The sequence below is a fragment of the Sturnus vulgaris genome, chromosome 1 (assembly GCF_052056855.1).
Source record: "Sturnus vulgaris isolate bStuVul1 chromosome 1, bStuVul1.hap1, whole genome shotgun sequence".
Taxonomy (NCBI): domain Eukaryota; kingdom Metazoa; phylum Chordata; class Aves; order Passeriformes; family Sturnidae; genus Sturnus; species Sturnus vulgaris.
Genome location: NC_142243.1, coordinates 78,526,859 through 78,547,194, shown reverse-complemented (window position 1 = coordinate 78,547,194; position 20,336 = coordinate 78,526,859). Strand labels below are relative to the sequence as shown.

Sequence of the window (20,336 nt, the reverse complement as noted above, 5' to 3'; positions counted from 1 at the left end):
CTATCAAATTTACATGATTCTAAAAATACCTACAAGGTGCAGGTTTTCATCCCAAGCCCCTGAATATTTCTGCCTTAGAACTCAAGTAACTTTCATGTTATTGTCTTTATGACAAACATCTCTAATTTTTTCACTTGTTTAATCAGTTCTAAATATGCACTAATACTAATTCCAATCACAAGTGCTTAGTACTGAATAAATATGAATACATATTTATAAGGTCAGTGATAGGACAAAGGGACACAAAAAATGCAACTGTCACAGATATATGTGTCACACATATTTCCTAGGCGCAAAGTGAACATTTATTTTAGAAGGAATTTTTCGGCTCCATGTTATTAACTACTGATTTAAAAGCAATGGTGTAAGCACATTGGAAATAAAGTAAATTTTGCATGGACTTATTTCAGTCAAAGCTGGTATAGATGTATCCTCTCTATTCTTACGGAATTAGATACTAAATTTCTTCTTAGGATAAGGAACGTCAAAAACTGAAAGTCAGTTGCCAGTCCTCAAAATTCCTGAGTTGTTTGTGGCTGTGAGAAGAGGAAAGGATGAACAGGACAGTAAATCCTGGCTTAGTGAACCTAAGGTAAAGCTATAATTTATTTTTGTGTAACACATTGCTTAAATTACTGTAATACATGTATGAGAAAATGTGGTCCTTCATTCTTTGGGAATATATGTCTTGGGGTACAATACCTATATTTTGACTTCCAAGTTTTTCCTTTTACAGGCAAGAATGTAATTGGTGAATTCTAAACAATAAAGATACTGTCTGGTAAAAATTGTGCTACCTTCAATTATCTTATGTTTACACTTTAAAATGTGATAATTTTTCCATGTGACCAACTCTACTGCTAATTTGTCCCACTTACTTCTTTTGTTTCCACATTATGAGATCAATAAATGAACTCTTTACAAATTAATTAATTAATACCGTTAAACAGTCCTTCACAGCCTCCATGAAACAGAAAAATACAATTATATTGCACTCTTATTTCATCCTTATTCTAAGAATCTTACAGCACTGCATAACATTTGATTGTATTTTATATGGAGATTCTACAGTGAAATTGCTTGCTTAAAGTCACACAGGACATGTATGATGGACTGTCCCTGTGTGCTGGAAGACGAGTCAATGAGGAAAACATCCAGCCTGAAGGGCCAATGAGGTTTTGAAGGAATTTAGGAATAAAAAGAGAATGTATCATCTTTGGAAGGACAGTCAGGTGTCTCAGGAAGTATTTAAGGGGGTTGCTAGGGCATGTAGGAAAAAAATTAACGTTGCTAAAGCTAATTTTTAACTTAATTTGGTAACTTTTATAAAGAATAATAAAAAATGTTTTTACAGATATATTAATGGCAAAAGGAAGGGTAAGACCAACTTTTGTACTCTATTGGATGTGGGAGGGAATTTAGCAACTGCAGATGAGGAAAAGGCAGAGGTGCTTAATGCCTTCTTTGCCTCTGTCTTTAGTGGGATGATGTCTTGTCCTCAGGACAGCTGTCCTCCTGGGTTGGTAGATGGTGTCAGGGAGCAGAATGGTCCCTCTGTTATCCAAGAGGAGGTAGTCAGAGAACTGTTGAGCAGCTTGGATGTTCATGAATCCATGGGACCAGATGAGCTTGCAAAGCCTCTCTCCATCATTTACCAACAGTCTTGGCTCACTGGGGAGGTTCCAGAGGACTGGAAGCTGGCCCATGTGACATCCATTCACAAAAAGGGTGGGGAGGAGGATCCTGGTAATTATAGGACAGTTAGCCTTACCTCAGTACCAGGTAAGGTAATAGAACAGTTTATACTGATGCCATCACACAGCACTCAAAGGATGGCCAGGGTGTCAGACCCAGCCAGCATGGGTTTAGGAGGCGTAGATCATGTTTGACCAACTTGATCTCATTTTATGACCAAGTGACCTGCCTGGTAAATGTGGGAAGGGCTGTGGATGTTGTGTACCTGGACTTCAGCAAGGCCTTTGGCACTGTCTCCCACAGCACACTCCTGGACAAGCTGGCAGCCCATGGCTTGGACAGGAGCACTCTTTGCTGGGTTAAGAACTGGCTGGATGGCTGAGCCCAGAGAGTGGTGAACGGTGCTGCATCCAGCTGGGGATCATCACCAGTGGTGTCCTTCAGGGGTCTGTGATGGGGCCAGTCCTGTTCAATATTTTTATTGGCGACATGGATGAGGGGATTGAGTCTTTCATTAATGAATTTGCAGACAACACTAGGCTGGGAGCATGTGTTGATATGTTGGAAGGTAGGAAGGCTCTTGCAGAGAGACCTGGAGCAGTTGGATGGATGGGCAGAGTCCAATGGGATGAAGCTTAGTAAGTCCAAGTGCCGAGTCCTGCATTTTGGCCACAATAACCCCCTGCAGTGCTACAGGCTGGGGACAGTGTGGCTGGACAGTGTCCATATGGAAAGGGACCTGGGGGTTCTGATCGACAGCCCACTGAACATGAGCCAGCAGTGTGTCCTGGTGGCCAAGAAGGCCACTGGCACCTGGGCTGTATCAGGAATGGTGTGGCCAGCAGGAGCAGGGAGGTCATTCTCCCCCTGTACTCAGCACTGGTGAGGTCACACCTTGAGTGCTGTGTCCAGTTCTGTCCCCTCAGTTTAGGAAGGACATTGAGACGCTTGAGCGCATCCAGAGGAGGCAACGAGGCTGGAGAGGGGCTTGGAACACAAACCCTGTGAGGAATGGCTGAGGGAGCTGGGGTTGTTTAGCCTGAGAAAAAGAGACTCAGAGGTGACCTCATCACTCTCTATAACTTCCTGAAAGGTGCCTGTAGTCAGGTGGGGTTGGTCTCTTTCTGCAGGCAGCAACTGACAGAACGAGAGGACACAGTCTCAAGCTGAGCCAAGGGAAATACAGATTAGATATTAGGAAAAAGATTTTTATGGAAAGAGTGATAAATTACTGGAATTGTCTGCCCAGGGAGGTGGTGGAGTCACCATCCCTGGATGTGTTTAAAAAAAGATCGTATGTCACACTTGGTACTGTGGTTTAGTTGTGGTGTTAGGGCATGGGTTGGACTCGATGATCTTGAAGGTCTCTTCCAACCTAGTGATTCTGTGATTCTGTAAGTTTCTATCTGACTGGAAATCTCATGCTTTTGAAATGTCACCCAAGATGCTGCCTTTTCAGAATTTCCACTTGTTGATACACAAGAAACTCATAAGAAAGCCTTAATGCAAACAGGAGAATTATTGTTCTTTACAAAGATCCTATGTTTTCACTTGTGTTGGCCAGTTAGTGAAGTTCCTTCATCTGGTTCTATTTGCTTGAATTTCTTTCACTTTCTTCCCCACTTCTTGTAAAATGTTCTATATTAATCCTTTTCCTCCTTCATTTAACTCCCTGTTTTATGTTGACTCTCTATTCTGTCATGCATTTTCTCATTCTTTACTCAGCCTGGCATTTGATCAGTTTCCTTCTCTGTTGTAGCATCATTAGTTGTGTACTTTCTAGCTCTGTCTTCTTTTAGCTTTCCTACACTCCAACAGAAGTGTACATTTGACCTCATCTTCCTTAAACACTTCTTAGTCCTTTCTACATTAAGACAAATTCTTTCGACATTACACACTGAGTTATCCTTGGAATCACTTTTTTGTTGTTGCTGTTGTTTTGCCAGTAATAGTTTTTAAAAGCTTTTGCTAAGGAAAGCAAAATCAGATTCACATGGAATATTTCCATCCAAGCTTAAAAAGCTACATAATTTAATTTGTAGCCTTTATTTTTACTAAAAGGTGACAATGTGGCCCTTGTAAAAACGGAAACACTACCCTAAAAGCCAGTCACCTACACATTTAAGAGATAGTTTTACACAGACTTCCATTGCACTTGGTTTCTCACATTTTTCTAGGTTTAATATAGCAGTAGAGGTGACTTCTTTTCATAGAATCACAGACTAACTAAGGCTGGAAAAGATCTTTTTAATTATTGAGTGCAAACTTTGACCCAATGCCACCATGTCAATAAACCACAGCACCACATCCTGTCATTCCTTGGACAGGTCATGGGAAGGTGACCCATCACTTCACTGGACAGTCTGTTCCAACATTCAATCCCCCTTTCAGTGTTTGTCCTGTCACTAGTTGCTGGGAAAAGAAGCTGACCTCGACAAGGCCTCACCTTCCTTTTACACAGTTGTAGAGAGCAATGAGATCTCCTCCGAGCATCCTCTTTTCCAGGTTAAACCACTTCGACTCCCTCAGCTACTCCTCACACAACTTATCCTCTAGACTTTTCACCAGCTTTTTTGCTACTTTTGTTTCGGGGTGGTTTTTGTTGTTTTTTTTTTTTTCAATTCACTCTTGCCTTTGGATGATTCTCTTTACAATTCAGTATTGTTTATGTCTTGACTTTTTAATACTTTTTTTCCTTTTAAAAACTTGCTTTCACAATCTTATAATTTTCAATATTCCACCTCCTTGCACTTACAGAACTACTTCACACCAAAGATCAGAAAACTGAGGCTACCACATTTTATGTATTTGTTCATATCTTGAGTTTTGCTTCTTCAATATGTATTCTGATAAATTAATTGAACTTCATATTCATAATCTTGTTATTTTTCCTATCTTTTATCCCCTTCTTATAACCCATTCCCTCATCTTTATGTCTCTGCACATAATTTCTTTTTTTTTAGAGTACAATTCCCTTTATACCTTTTTTCTTCCTCCTTGCTCTTTTTTCATCACTGAAAGCCTGATCTACTTTCTCCATTTTCTGCTCTTACTATCAAACCCCTTTCTACCAGAACCTGACCTCATATATATTTTATCAAAATATTCTCCAAGTAGAAATGACATTGTGTACCAACAGATTAACCCAAGATTATATTCTCATGTTCTTTAGCCAAAAAAGTATTTTTCCTTTTATATAAAGAGGCAGCAGAATTTTTCTGTTCCCCACAAGACAGACCTCTAAAGACTGTATTTTCTTTTTGCTTGTATTTTGAGACTAGTTAAACTCTTTAAGTGGTCAATGCTGTCTTTCTCTTTTAAACTTTTGTTTCATCTCTCCTAAAGGAACATGTCATGAAAAAAACATAAAGAACAGTGTTCTAAATACCGGTTTTTAAGGAGCCATGAAATAATTTCAGAAATAGAATAAAACAACTAAGTATATCTCAGTGATTTAAAAAAAAAAATAAAAGTGACATTTTCATTTTAGCTCTTTAGTTGTAGAGAAAGATATCATTTAATGAAACCATTCAAATAAAGAACCTATCATCAAATTCTGAAAAAAAGCCTCACCCCTTTATATTTATTGATAGAAATGTGTCATATATTATAAGCAATTTGTAATAATGGACAGCGAGGAAATTTTCAAAAGTGCAAGAATCTAATGAAAAAACAGAAAATCATGTTTTGTTGCCCTTTTTGTTTTCACTTTGCTTGCACCATTTCAGCTTTCATAATTTTCACTCCTGGATGACTAGTTTTGGGTGACTGTGTGAATGAAAGGGCAACTACAAACACAGATAGAAACATACAGCCAAAAGAACTCTACCTTCTCAGTAATGTGATTGTAATATCCTGAACCATTGATACGTCATGAGGAATCTGAATGAGAGAAAATAATTATAGCTCACTTTTTGATCTTCTGCCTAACCCTGGTCACAGTTATGATGGTTCAGTCTATATGTGACTATGTGTTTGGTTGTTGACTATTGGTTGTTGATATCAGTCATTGTCTTGGGTATATATCTCCCATTATATTCTTCATTTCATTTTTCTTGTATTTAATGATCAGCCATGCCATCATAAATAAGACTTTAGCCAATGTTTATTGTCTGAATGCAAAGTGAATATGTTTCAGACTGTCCCATCTTTCATTTTAGTTCTTACCAGCTACAATTTTTTTTAGGAACTTATCTATTCTCATTCCATCAGAATCAAAATATTTTACCATCTTCAGTGAGACCATATAAACAGGTTAACTGTTATCTTTGATCATTCTTTCATAATTAATGGAATTCACTGGTAAGCAGCCTAAAGCTAAAATACATATTGGAATTACTGGGGTAAGATAAACTTCAGAAGGCTTAGAAACAAGTAAAAGTAGATATTCTAAAATTGTTTACACCTCAAATTTATTCTCTAATATGTGTGAATGTTAAAATGTTTTCAGTATAAGCACTTCAGAATCTTAATATTTGTTCTTGCCTATAGGAATGAAGGCAAAGGGCATGAGTAAAAATGTACCATTTAACACATGCTTAGCTGCTATTAAATGGAATTGTTAACAATTAGATGCATCCCCTGGGCAATATTGCTTTAACCTGAGAGGTTCTATGCTTTGTATTAAGAAAATGCCATTATAAATTGTCACTTGCCTGCTAATATCTCACTGCTGTGATATATGCTGAAAAGAAATGTCTGTTTTATAAACCCTCTCTCAGAGTAGCAGGGTAAGAGAATGGGAGCAATAAGTAAGCTAAGAATAAAAGACATGACTCAAATGATGTAGTCCTCAGAATACTCCCTCTACACAATTTTAGAGTTTACATTTCTGACTTGCTATGAAGGAGCTAAGTTACTTTAGAAGCAAGGTAAATTTGCTTGGGTAATGATCAGTGCTTTACAGCTAGGCTGCTTCTGGTCCTGAGCAGGTTAATTTATAGTTAACATACACACACAGCTGCTCCCCCCATCTTTGCAGTGTTCATTGTGGAAACACTGTCTTTGTCTAAACATTTGTGACTGTTTGAATTCAATTCTTCCAAAAGCTTTACAGGTTAAAAAAAATCACAAATTATGTGCTTATCTTCTGTTCCTGTCTTGTGAGTCTTAGTTTGGCTGATAGACAGGACATTTAGAGGCTGTCATTAATGCATCATTTGGCTTTTCTGTACTTTTCCCTCCTGCAAATCACAACAATGTAAGATCAAGCTCTCATTTTTTGTTTTTCTTTCTTTGGCTCTTGTACGTTTACTAGTTATCTGCTGAAAGCCTCAAGAACTGAAGTTGTTTTGCTTAAAAATAAAAGAATAAAATTGCCTGTGCTACTATAACTGTAACAAGTCAGAATTTTTGCTCCTTAAATCAAGTAAGCTACATACTCACTAAATTATAGCTAAATACAGGAAATAAAATTTATAAAACAATAAATATATATCAAATGAAAGTTATGTGTTTTGTTTTCAGCATTTTTGCCATGCACAGTATCTCTAGTATTAGATGCTATAGTTCCCCCAAGACATTACATTCATAATGCAAATAGTGTAATAGGAACAAGAATGGCACAACTGAAACTGAGCTTTAGAGCCACAAGGATAAAACCTGGGTTTCATTTCTGTAGCTTTTTTGAAGCTCAGAGCAAGCTGGCAAGGAGTCTTTCAAAGTAAGTAGGCAAGGCATCTCTCAAAATATGTTACCATTTTTCTAATCCCACTAAAAAGGAAAGAACAATCTAGTAAGGTGGAGAAGCAGTTAAAGCATGATGAGTAGTAGTGAAAGGTGAAATACTGAGGGTAAGTGATTGCGATACTCATGAAGTCCTTTAGATTCACAATGTACCATTTTCTCATTCTGTACCTTCAGGTCTCAACAATAATTAAATGAAACATATAATTAATAATTAAATAAAACATAATAATTAAATAAATCCCTCAGGTTATGTGTTGTTAGGGTTTTTTGTTTGTTTGTTCTGGGATTTTGTTTGTTTGTTTGGGCTTTGTTGTTGTTTTTTCTGTTTTTTTTTTTCCTGATTTATGCAGACTTGAATTCATCTCTCTTAACTCCCCGAAGTTTCCATAAGTTGGTAATGGATTCTTTGTTGTAGTCATTTATTGCAAATAGGCCAGCTTCTGAGATGGCCTGGGACAGGCTTGGATGACCAGCTTCAGAAACTTTTCATTGTAAGGGCTCTTGCCCTGGGAAATGCAGGGCAAAACAGTAAATTGGAAATGACTCTTTTGTACAAAAGCCAGTCAGCAACAGTGGCAGCTGCACAAAAGCCAGTAATGGCTTATTACAGAGTTTGGAGAAAATGGTATTGCTTGAGAACTGTGTTGCTGTACAACAATAAGGGCAGACAGAAAACATTTAATAGGATTATTTTGTTTTCTTCAGTAGCAGGCTTGAAAAACTTGGAAACATCTTGTCAGATAATGTTTTATACATTCATGAATGTGTTTTGGGGAATGTGATCACAAAATATTGTCAGGCAGCTTGGCATAAATCTGGGAAACGAGTTTGCATGCTTTGCCAGGCTTAAACTAAAGAGTTCTCCAAGCATCCCTATTCTCTAACCAGCTACATAGTAGTGGGAATATGGCCACTTCAATACTGAAGGTAAAAAAGGTATATTACCAGTAGTATTGCCCCCTTGCATGCCTCAGTTATAGAAATGTCATGTCTGAATTGTGATATTCTGATATTTTGGGTTTCCTTTAACTTTCGGTACCCTGCGAAGCTGAGCTATTAATGTGTATGATGCAGCATTCCTTTATGATAACAGGAATGCTGCTTTAGTGACATTCAGGGGAAACCCTTCCAACCTTTGTCTACCTTTCTTCCACTTGTTCTTGTCGTATTGAATTCATTCCTAGTCCTCACTGCCGCAGACTACATGCTCACTTTTCAGTCATCTTTTGTTTTATCTTGGCTATATTTTCAGCTGGAATGCTCACCATTCTGCCTACTAAGAAGACCCTTGCTGTCAGCCAGTACCCCCCCCCCCCCAAAAAAAAAAATGTTTTCTGCATCCTCAGAACTGATGTAGACAATACTTCAGTGAAATGGAAATCATCATCAGGGTATAGAAATTACAGCTGATTTCCAGGAATTAGATGAATGAGATTAGTTTCCCCCAACATTTTTTTTTTTTTTTAGCATATTTATCATTGTCTTTCAACATTTCCATGAATCCTCATATTATTTGCTGGTCTTGGAGGTTCCAATACTGTTTAAGTGATATACAAGGCTTGGTTGAAAGGAGTTAGCACAAGCATTCTGTGGTGCTCACAGGCAATATATGCACAGTCTGGCAGGAATGCACAGTCTGGCAGGTATTCACAGTCTGGACTGAATGTTGATATGGATATTTTGACATGGATATGCTGATATGGATATTTCAGAAGCCTCACAGGTAAGATTTACGAATGTGGCCATCTATAGAAGAGTTTATTTTCTTGATTATTCCATTATTTTCTTAGAAGTGCTTGCATATCTGTTTAGGTTCTGCAGCAACATTTCTGTGTACATAGGACAAGGAAAGGAATTATAATATTATTGAGATGTCTCACTTCACAAATGAAAGTGAAGAATATAATTTTTACTCACCTTTCAGAAACTAATTCCTTTGACTTCTTATTATGAGTAGTTATTTTTTCTCTTTCAAGTAATCATCAGATGATACTTTCATTTCAAAAGCTTCTCTTCAGTGCATGTGGCTGTGTTGCAAATAAAACACACATCACTTGCTATATTAATGATACTGTTAGACATTTCTGCAGTAGTAATTGCAAGTCAGCTCCTTTCAAGTATAGATCAGTCCTAAAATATTCAGTGAAGAAAGGAAAATGCTTGAAATATCCCATCCTACTTAGCGGGTAGAGGGGAATGCAGTTGGATATACTCTGGATATATGGAAGAAACAACATGGAAGAAACAGCAGAGTTTTGAGGCAACTTTAACTTACAAACTTTAGAGCATCCAGAAAGAATGAGGCACTTGGCAAGGCTTTGACTGGATTTTTTTTGTTAGGCTTAAAATATATATTGAGAAGAAGGTAAGAGAGGAGCAGAGAGGGGTAGGGGGGAAGAGGGAGGGAGACGGAGCGAGGGAGAGGAAAAGTGTTTCCAGTTGAAAGAGTCCCAGATGCAGCATAAGGACAAAGGAAGGGTAGGCATAGGAGCCACTATTCTGTCTCATTTTCCTGATTTTTATTTCTAATCCTTCACTTCAAGTAAATGGCACTTGAATGATAATGGGAGCAGGATGAAAAGGAATGTAAGGGGGAAACATGTCTTGAATGTCTGCCCTCTGGGCTGGGATGAAAAGTGAGTGGAGCTTTCTTTTCCTTGCTCCTGGCTTTGTGCACTGATGAAGGCTCAACTGAACTCTCTTCATACAGACTAAAATGTAAATTCCAAGGATGAGCCTTGGATTGACCTTGTAAGAGTATTTTTCATTGTCCCCTAATTATGTCTGTCTTTATTTATGGAGCTTTATTTGCATGGGTGAAAATGAGAGAGGTTTTATGGCACCTTCCTGCTCAGGATTTTCATTTACTAAGTTACCAAGATGCATAATTAAGCTGCTAAATTCCACTGAACTTTTCTGATTCAGTTTATAAAACTGTAATATTGTCTTGATTGTAATTTGCAAAAAAATAGTGAATTTAGGTGGAAGTTGATATCACTGTTTTGAACAAAGTTTTAAGTTAAATAATTAAGCAGTAGTGGAAAATGGAATCAAAGGATACAACCTTACAATTCTCAAAAAAAAAATTACTGAATCAATTCACATTTTCATTATTTTTACCACTTAGATTCTGCAACTTTGGGTAAAATTTGATGTTAGAGAAAGTTTATCGTGTATTCATGAATAATAAAAATTATACACTATATTTTTGTTATAACTATGTTGCTATACTTTTTTGTTCTGCAATATATTTGCTACCGAGTCTACATTCAGTAGTCATTAAAACACAATAAAAACTCAGTTTGTCTCAGAATTTATTGTGAATCAGTTTTCTTGTTTATCTTTTATATACTTGCTTATCAATTTTCAGGGTGTGTGGAATCTGCATGCCCACGTGAATAACATACTTATCAGCTATAATAAGAATAATAAAATTAGTAAACCCCCTTTTAAACACTGAATGGTGGCAACCTAAATGAAATAACAGAGGTAGCTGTGATTCACAATTCTGTAAGTTCTTTAATCTGTTAAGCATTTTGCATAAAACTGGGATTTTAGGGTTTTTTTCCCCTTGCTGGGTATATTTTGAAAAAAGGAGATGCATAATTGGAATTTCATATTCTTCATAACAAACTCTCATGTCCTGCTCCTCTTACAGCAAGCAAATCCTCAGTTACTCTTTAAATTCTTCTTTAGTAGCGCTTTTATGTTGAGCACTTGAGAATTTGTATTAGTACAAAGAAAGAAGGGTAGTGTTAGTAACCCCTCATTTTATTGTTCAGGGCCAACTCCAAGTGTGAAGATAATAAATGGTAAATTGATATTACTGCATGAACACTTGTATTGTGAATTGTGAACCACATCTGAAAGAATTCGCCTCATAATATTACCTCAATTACCAGAGACATTTCTAAAGGGAAGATTCAGATTTCAAATAGATACACACAAACCCATTTTTCTTAACTGTAGTTACACTGTGACATTCAGGTTAAGCTTCTGTGGTGTGGAAATATTTTAGGAATCAGTGTGCTTCAAAGCTAACATTCTTCTGTCATTATTTACTTTGGAAGGACAGAATAAAGTCAGAAAGGATTAAGGCATGAAGGACTTTAGTATAAAACAGAGGGTGGGGTAGAAAGACTAAGACTAATATACATGCTGTGAAATCGCGATGGCCAGAAGGAGAGATTCAGGTCAGAAATGGTTAGTGCCAACAGCATCCTTACCAAGCTTTCATTCTGATAGGCAAGTTGGTAGACAGTAATCAACATCAAAACACATGTGCAGATAACTAAAAGGACAGTAACACTGCTTAACTTAAATCTGATCTTCTTTCTGCATTTTATATAAAGGACAACTGATTTTTTCACTCAATTTACCTGTAGAATACAGTATTTAATAGAATTTTTGGTGAGAAAGGATCTTGGAGGACATCTAGCCTGACCTTCATCTAAAATGAGTCTATACCCAGCGCTAGGTCAGGTCTAGGCAAATCCTGGAAAATTTCAAGGACAATGATCCTGCAGCTTCTGTGCATAGCCTGTTACAGCTCTGCACTACCTTCCCAGTATACATGGTAGACTTTTTCTCCTCATGTCCAAGACAAAGCTCCCAAGCCAGAACAGACTTTGTAACACTGTGCAATACTACTGACAGTTGTTTTGTTATGCTTTTTTTATAACCCCCCTTCAATCAGCTAATCATTAAATTGTCTTCTTTTCCAGAAAAAGAAAAAGCTATAAAAAAGCCCATTCTTTTCAGGTGAGGTGCATGAAGACCACTTGGGCAAAGGAAAGGTACATAATACGTGCCAACAGAGTATATGTGATACTTTTTAAAACAACTGTTTTCAGCTAGGTCTGATGTTGATAAGTTGTGGCAATGCTGAATACTCTGTCCCTTTTTGCTTCCCAGCTTAGTTTGATGTATGGTTATTGCACTTCCTCTACAATTCACTTTGTGAATTAATTTAAAATAAGCAAAGTATCTCTGCAAGGATATACACAAATTGCAAAACAATTATTTAATACATAAATCACAGAATAGGTAGTTACAGTTAACGAGCTATTACAGTAACCATTAATATTACAGGTGAGTCTTTGCTGTCCAAGCAGTCATCAGACTGTTGGGAAGAGTCAGATTCCGTTCCTCCTTGGAAAGGGCTCATTCTCAGTATTTCTGGGTTGCCATCTTATGACTCTCTGTTTTTTGTTAGGATTTTATACCTTTTCTTGTCTGTGTTTTTCTCCTTGAATCCTTGTGCACCTAACTACTGCTGTCTCAAGAGTCTTACCTCTTTCTGCCGTCTCACCTTTCTTATATGGGTATCTCTGACTTCTAGACTTCACAGCTCATTCTCACAATTTAGCCTTTCCTCAGACAGCTGAGCCAGAATTATCTAGCTATCCTGTATCAAACCCAAAACAAATGTAGTTGAACCCTTGGAAGGAGTTAAATCCCTGTTTCCTGAAGAACCTGTTACAACAAACAGTCCTACTCTTACTTCCCCAGGAAGGAGAAATGTTGTTTTAGGTATGTAAGTGTCTTTTAACCTGTAGTCTCAGGCCCCCATTCTCCGGTGTTACACAGAACATGGCACCAAAATTCCTGCAGAATTTCAATCACAAACTGAGATTTCTTTATTCTGCCATCCATTCATCCCTCAGGCTCTTGCTTCTACCCCCTTTCCCTAAGAGGTCAGTGAGCAAACAATATAATTTAATATAGCTCAAAGCATCAGTAACATATGAAGAAAACACTAGAATAGTCTCATAGTCTCATATAACAGTTAAAATAATTTCACTTGCTTTAGGTCATACTCAGGTCTTCCTTCCAGGCCCTGCTCTCCCCACGCATAAGTGCTCTATGAAACAGAGGGGTTAATGGGGGCTATGATGTGGCAGGGGATCTTTACTGAGTGCAAAAAATGTAGCTGGCTTTTAAAATCATAAAGGAATGTATACAGTCTGTCCCAGGGAGTCACTTTTTCCTTGATAGCATAGCACAGTTCTGCATGAATTCTACTTATCTTTCTCTCTCTGCACAGAGCAAGGAACCAGAGCAAATGAGCCAGAGAAACTCAGCCAGTCTGGGGAATTTTAAAAATTCTTTTTGAGATAAAGATTTCAATGCCCACAGTTTCTTAGCCCATGTGCGCTAAGAAGCTTTACTAACAACTGAGTGCTGAAGCATGACCCTTGTATGCCTTTTAGGTCATCAGAGCCAGAATGATCTCAACCCATTTAGCTTTCAGGTTATGCCTTGGTCAAGTGGATACTTTGAAGTCATCTCAGCTGAGAAGGTTAAAGGTTGACATTTGCAGTTATGACTTGTGTGTGCCAGCTTTATGTTCCTATCAGTATCATAAAGTCAGTTTCTAAGTTTTCACCATAAGAAATTGAACAGATTTCTAAAACTCTGGAAGTAATTCTTTTTAATGTAGTTTTACTATTTCATTTCCCCCACACATTTCCCCACTTCATTTGCTTTTGTGCTTTTAAACAAATTATTAATAATTTGTTTAAAAATATTATTAATGATAATATATTTTAATTTCACCTATTTTAGGGTGATATATATAATTTCAACTAAAATATGCATATTATTTTCATCGTTTTATGATTTATGCATAGAAATCCTATTCTAATGAGAACTTACAGTATATAATATGCAATAGTTAGAAAAGCTTACTTAAGAAAATGTTTAAAAAATCTTTCTTAAAATTCCTTTTATCAATTATCTGTTCGCACAAAGATCATTCAGAGTACTTGGGACCAACCTAGTGATAAATGACAAATGGAATTATATTGCAGCCTTTCAATGGTGTTTGTTAAACAGAATAAACAGAAGTTGTAATATTTTATGTTATATTGCACTCTTTTAGCAAGCTTTTTACCTTTTTTTTTAATTTAGACAAGATAAATTGTTCACTCTTTATTGAAATAATAAAAATCATTAAAAGAATGACAAACTATAATACTGTTTTATGCTTTTTCCTTCATTTCTAAGTCATAATAATGTTATTTAATTTACTTTTCATATTAAGAAAGTATTTTTTTAAGGGATGACACATGCGTAATTCTGTAGTATCAGACCCATGAAACATTTTCATACTGCATATGTTTATTACAGGGCATTTATAACTGCTCTAAATCAAGCAGTAAGAAAGCTCTAGTCATGTACACTAAAATGCATAATAAAACTGATTACAGAAGGTAGTAGGTACAGTATATTATGTCTGGGAAGAAATAGAAAATACCTGAACATAATGAAAACTATTTAGCAGGTTTCTATATATCACTTATCATTCATGACAAAGCCAAGACTGAAAAAGCCTTCTAGCTTCTCTTATCTGTGTTTTAAGCTTGTTAACAAAAAAAAAAAGAAGACAAAGAAAGAAAGACATTGAGTGCTGTCTGAAGTCCTTACCCTGCTCACTGAGGTGCATTTTGGTGCATTTGTATATATTTGTGTATATTTGCCTCTGTGTGTGTGTATAAACTATGTATAAACACTTTGACTTGACTGACTTTTTTGGAATACCGGAAAGGGTATTTACTGGAAAAACCACCTAGTCATTTATTATCGCTATAAATTTCACAATTGGCTTACAAATTCTGCCAGTTAAAAGAGGAAAGCCGGGAAGTCAGTTTGCCAGATTTCTCTCTGCTGCTGAAGACTCTGATGAGGTCAGGAAGTTTGAACATGCATCATACTGGTGGTGACCTATGCCATGCTGCTGGTGCTTTTCATTAGCCAGCCTGAAAGTAGTTTCTTTCGATCCAGAAACTTCACAGGTGAGTATATACTAAAAGCTAAAATAGACATGAGAGCAGCTATTTAATTTTAAAACCTTTTCCTTCCAAGTTGGTATTTGACATTGAGGACCTTATTTTACACTAATTGCTGCTTGTGTTTGCAATTTCTTTTTTTCTTTCTTTCTTCTTCTTTTCCTTTTTTTTTTTTTTTTTCCAATTAAACAAAAAGGACAGTTAAATAAATAAATTATTGAATTATTTTGTTTTTCCTCTGTCATCGTCTTCACTTTCTTTTTATCCTCTCCTCAGTATAGTAACAAAACTCAATAAACACATGATGAGCTGTGTTTAAACATAATGACCAGTTTACCTACACAAGAAAATTTGCATTCTTACTTATAATATTACCTCTGGCTATTTCAGTGGAGCTGTATTTAAGATTTGTTTGTCTGTGCTTTCACTCTTCTATCACACCTGAGGGCCATTAACAGAGAAGTGTGAGGGGGTCTACACATTGAATAATCACACAGTGTCCATGTTTTGCTACCTTTACAGAAACCAAAAAGCAATCAAGTAAAGTAATTCTGTCTGGACTTCCAGAAAAGTTTAAAAGCCATGGGATTTATGTTCCCTAGCTAATTTCAGTCAATGCTCTTGTAAGCTTTGTTTCATTCTCTCAAATATCTCTGTGACTTAGAACTGAAATATAAATTGATTATGCCCCCTCCTTTATGATGAACTACACAAAAAAAATTAGGAATTTGAGCTAGATGGTACTAACACATAAGCTTTGACTGATACCTGCAAATGATGATTCAACTGCTCACATGTCATTCCAAAACAAGAAAGTATGACTGTATTCAGAACTCCATGCCTTAAGGGTACAATAAGGGGGAAGAAAAAAAAAAAAAGGCAAATAAATATCTGGAAAAAAAAATTACCCTTGGCTGTACATCAGTGTCTGATGCTTTCTGCAGCATAACTTGAACACTGATTAATCTGCTGTACTGGTGCTCTTGATTAAGACTCTTCTGTGAAGATCGGTAGCCCCAAATGATTTTCTGTAGTGGAGCACAATTATTTCTTAGCAGACAGCATCAGGTCACATATAGTAAATGTGATGGTGATGAAGCACTATAAGAGAACAGGAGTATCACCTTTATCATCGGTGTTGACAGCCCATCTATGCATTTTTACTTGGTCTGATGTTAAGATCACCATATAGGTGACAGAAGGTTTTGCCTCAGTGATATTTTTTGTATTCTGAAACAGTTATAATGTTTTAGTGTGTTGGTTTTGTTTTTTACTGCATGTTCATTTTATATTAATGAACTCATATTAGCACTGGCCTTTATCTTATTCAGGCCTGGGAACTGTTAGCTTCAGGAAGCTGGCCATTTAAAGCTGGAGGTGAAATAATTTTTTGATCTTAGATGTGTAACATATGTATGACTTAATTTTGAAATAGTTTGCTGAAAAAGCAAGCAAAAAACTTGTCAAACCCCTAGGAGCCCTGCAGAAAAGTCAGCAATAATTTATATGAAAGTCTACTGTTACAGTTACAATTACTTAGTATAATATTGAAGACAGCTACCTTATTCTGCAAAGCTACCTATAGAAAAATGGTGCTAAAAGTACAATGGATGAGATCTGTGTCAAGAACAGTATTTCTAATTTAAAGTTACTGAAAATGTGCCTTTCTGAAGAAAATCCTAGAATGTAGAATTCCTGTGCCTTATAACTCAAAGTCTGGGGTTTTGTTTTCCAAACTTTTAGATATGCAGCATGGGGCAATTATCCTGTGTGCCTTTTGTCACTGACATTTGATTTTCCCCAAAGGTGTGGCTTTGGAAACTTTTTTTTTTTTCCCTAGCCCCAGTAAAAAAGGGCAGAACAAGAGAGCCTGCCACCAGCCAGTAGTCTTGCATCAGTTAGTGCCACATGGGGACTCAAACCCAGCAACTTTAGATTGTTACATATCTTGAATATATTTGGTTTAATGTTACTTGCAGATGTACTCATAGAAGACCACCTTTTTTTTTTTTACTGTTTAAAACTAGGTCAGGTCTGTAAAACAGAGATTGAACTAGGAATCAGGGCAAAATTGTAGCAGTCTAAGCTTGTAAGGGAGCAACAATATTTGAAGGAAATTCAAGTTCAAGGAATCTAAATCTCCAGCAGCAGGCATTTTACCTCAGCAGTCGCCTCTGAAGAAATCCTCAGGGGTATGATGTTTACCTATGTACTCCACAGGGAGAATACCTTTAATCAGATAATTTATACTTCCATTCTCAGCTCTACAACTTTCAGACCGCTAACAGACCAATGTGACCCTGTTCAGAAGACATTCTTGATCTCCAGGTATGTTTTACAGAAAATGGTCTCTGAGGCTATGGAGAAACACAAATTTCTTTCTAAAATACTCTGAAATGTTCTTTTTTCTCTGATGTCTGATGTCCAGCACACAAAAATTCAAAAACTGCAGTGGTAAAGATCAAAATGATAACCACTTTGCAAACAACAGAAGCAGAATTCCATTCTACAGCTTACTAAATTCGCAGATGTCACCATGAAAACATACAGACACAAAAAGTATAATTTGCATTTTATTGTAGGAAAATAAAGTATAGAGTGTCACATTTATGAGGAAGTCGCTGTGATGCAATATTTTGCTGTTCATAAAATCTTGCAAACTAAATTCAAGTGTAAGAAACTAGTAATTTTAATACATCAACCTTTCTAATAAGCAACATGGAAATTACCTTTCAAAGACTAGGGGCAAAATTATGGAAGTGCTATTTATACAAACAAAGGGATTGACTCAAGATACACTTAAGTTACTGAATGCCTTTAGATTAATTTGATCAAGTTTTCTGATCAGGTCTGTAATACTTGAGGCATAAATAACTTTTGCTTCCACGTTAGTTCACATAGAAGTGTTGTATATGCTATGACAAATTGCAATTTAACTAAGACTGATGATTTTTAGTCTACTTTTTTATAATATTTGTTCCAGTAGATGCTTATATGTCTCTTTATATAAAATGGCTAAATTCTTCCTTTTTTGTTTTTTATATAGATTAAGCCAAATAAAAGCTTTAAAGAACTTCCTCGTAGAAAATATGAATAACTTGCATCATGGTGAGTCTTGGATTTGAGATACATTAATGTTCTTCTTATTGACATTAAAAAGGTTATTGAGCTCATAATAGGTCAGGCTAAATGAAAAAAGGTGGTTTAGTGATCAAGTTTTTTGTTGGAGATCTATGCTCCTATTAGTTCTCTAACCTTCATTGTTATAGAGAAGATACTAGGGCGATATTCAGGACATGATATCCAGCCAAAAGTTTGGATACATGCCATTATAACGGCACACAATTTTATTGTATCTGCTACATCTCTGAAGTTGGCACAGACCAAAACCTATGTATACAATATATATCTGAGGGGGTTGCCAGAAAATTTAATAAATAAAATCCTATATCCATGTCCCTTCTTCTTGTCTTTCTTCCAGTAAGTGCTAGGTTTCAGTTCACAACAGAGGCTGAATGACATTGTTATATAGTTCATAGTTCCAGAGCTTAGCTTAGGCTTCCCTTTTGTTCACAGCACGACACATTTTTTGTACTACAAATCAGATACTACGATAGGAACATATACAGGCAATCTGGAAAAAATTATAGCAATAAATTTGTCTTTTAGCTTCAAACTGAAGAAATAAACATATTTGCATTTTTACCTATATTTATCACATATGTAATGTAGGAAAATATATATTGAAGGCAGAAGATATTCAAGTTGTTGCCTGAAGGAGCTTCTAATCCAACTGAGGACAATACAACTGAGAAATCACACCCAAAAAGTTGATTGTCTAAAGAAATTTTTTACTGCTAGAGAATGGTATGTACTGCTTAGATAAAGGTCACATAGTTTCCTAACTTGAAAGTGTTTCTCTAAACCCTTTACAGTCTTTGTTGTTTTTTCTTCAAACTAAAAAAGATTTCATGATTTCATGACTGAAGACAGTCTACAGAACTGCCTGGCAGAGAGTGTTACTACTTTTAAAAAACAGTACTGCTGTCAATAAAATCTGAATCAACATGGTTAGGTCATTGATAAGTAGTTTAATTCAAAGGCAGCTGCAAGGAAGAAAGGTGAATACGAATCTGGTTTATTTAAAGAGTAAATATATCACTATTTTATGTAGACAAAAAGCCGTACAGCAGTAATAGTACACAAGAAGTGTTCTACAGTTTCCAAGAAAAAAATTGAAAAGAGCTGTGTGGGGTGGGGAAAAATTAAGACATTTTTTCATGGCTTGTAAAATATTCTGAAGGCTTGTGAAATGCTGCTGGCATTCTAGGTTGTGGTCATAACAAAAACTGAGATCCTACTCAGTCTTAGGAACACTGAAGATCCCATGAATAAAGTACTTTAGCTATTTATCTAGAGAATGCATTGTGTGGAGAGATAATAATGGAAAATTTCCTTGCACTTATCTAATTCTCCACTGAATTCCACTTGAGATACATTATGGTTTAACCCCAGCTTGGTCACTAAGCATCACACATCCCATCTGGTGAGCTGGGGAAGAGAATCCTAAGAATAAAATTAGAAAACTCATGAGCTGGGATAAAGACAAGCATATAAGTAACTGTAAGAGTGAAATTAAATGGGTATATGTTCAATATAATTTGCTTATTTTTAAATGAAAAAAATATATTTTGAAAGTAAGGATTTTAGCTGTTTACTTTTGTATATTTTTCTGTCTTCTATTGCAGTCTCTCTCACATGCTGCCAGAAGACTTTTCTGTATACTGTATTTTGCTGTTAAATACACATGCTTATTTACATTATTTCTTAAGGTTAATTCATTATCTTTGTCAGAGGTATCAATGTGTAATAATAGGTATTGACTCCTTCAGTGTTCCTGATATCTACCTAAACCACCTCTTGCTGAGCTCAGAATCTGATGGGTGAAATATCATCTCCTTTTATCTATGATTCATATTCTTTTGTTATTTTGTTTGTTACTCTTTATGTGGAAATATTGGTTTATTATACAGTAATGTGGAGAAACATATGCTTGTGATACTAATAAAATACAACCATGAATAGATTTTTTACACTGTTAAACCTCTTAGTCTAGAAGGCCCTCTTGAACATCATTATTAATAGGAATAGAAACAATTTTAG

The 20,336-nt window shown here is 36.1% G+C and overlaps 1 long non-coding RNA gene across 1 annotated transcript; it reads left to right on the top strand.

Annotated features, from left to right (window-relative positions):
- Window positions 1–9,023: 9,023 nt before the first annotated feature.
- Window positions 9,024–18,276, top strand: LOC148225320 (uncharacterized). Its single transcript, XR_015801430.1, has 3 exons — window positions 9,024–9,106; window positions 17,436–17,501; window positions 18,220–18,276. It is a non-coding gene; the product is annotated as an uncharacterized LOC148225320 (long non-coding RNA).
- The last annotated feature ends 2,060 nt before the right edge of the window (window positions 18,277–20,336 follow it).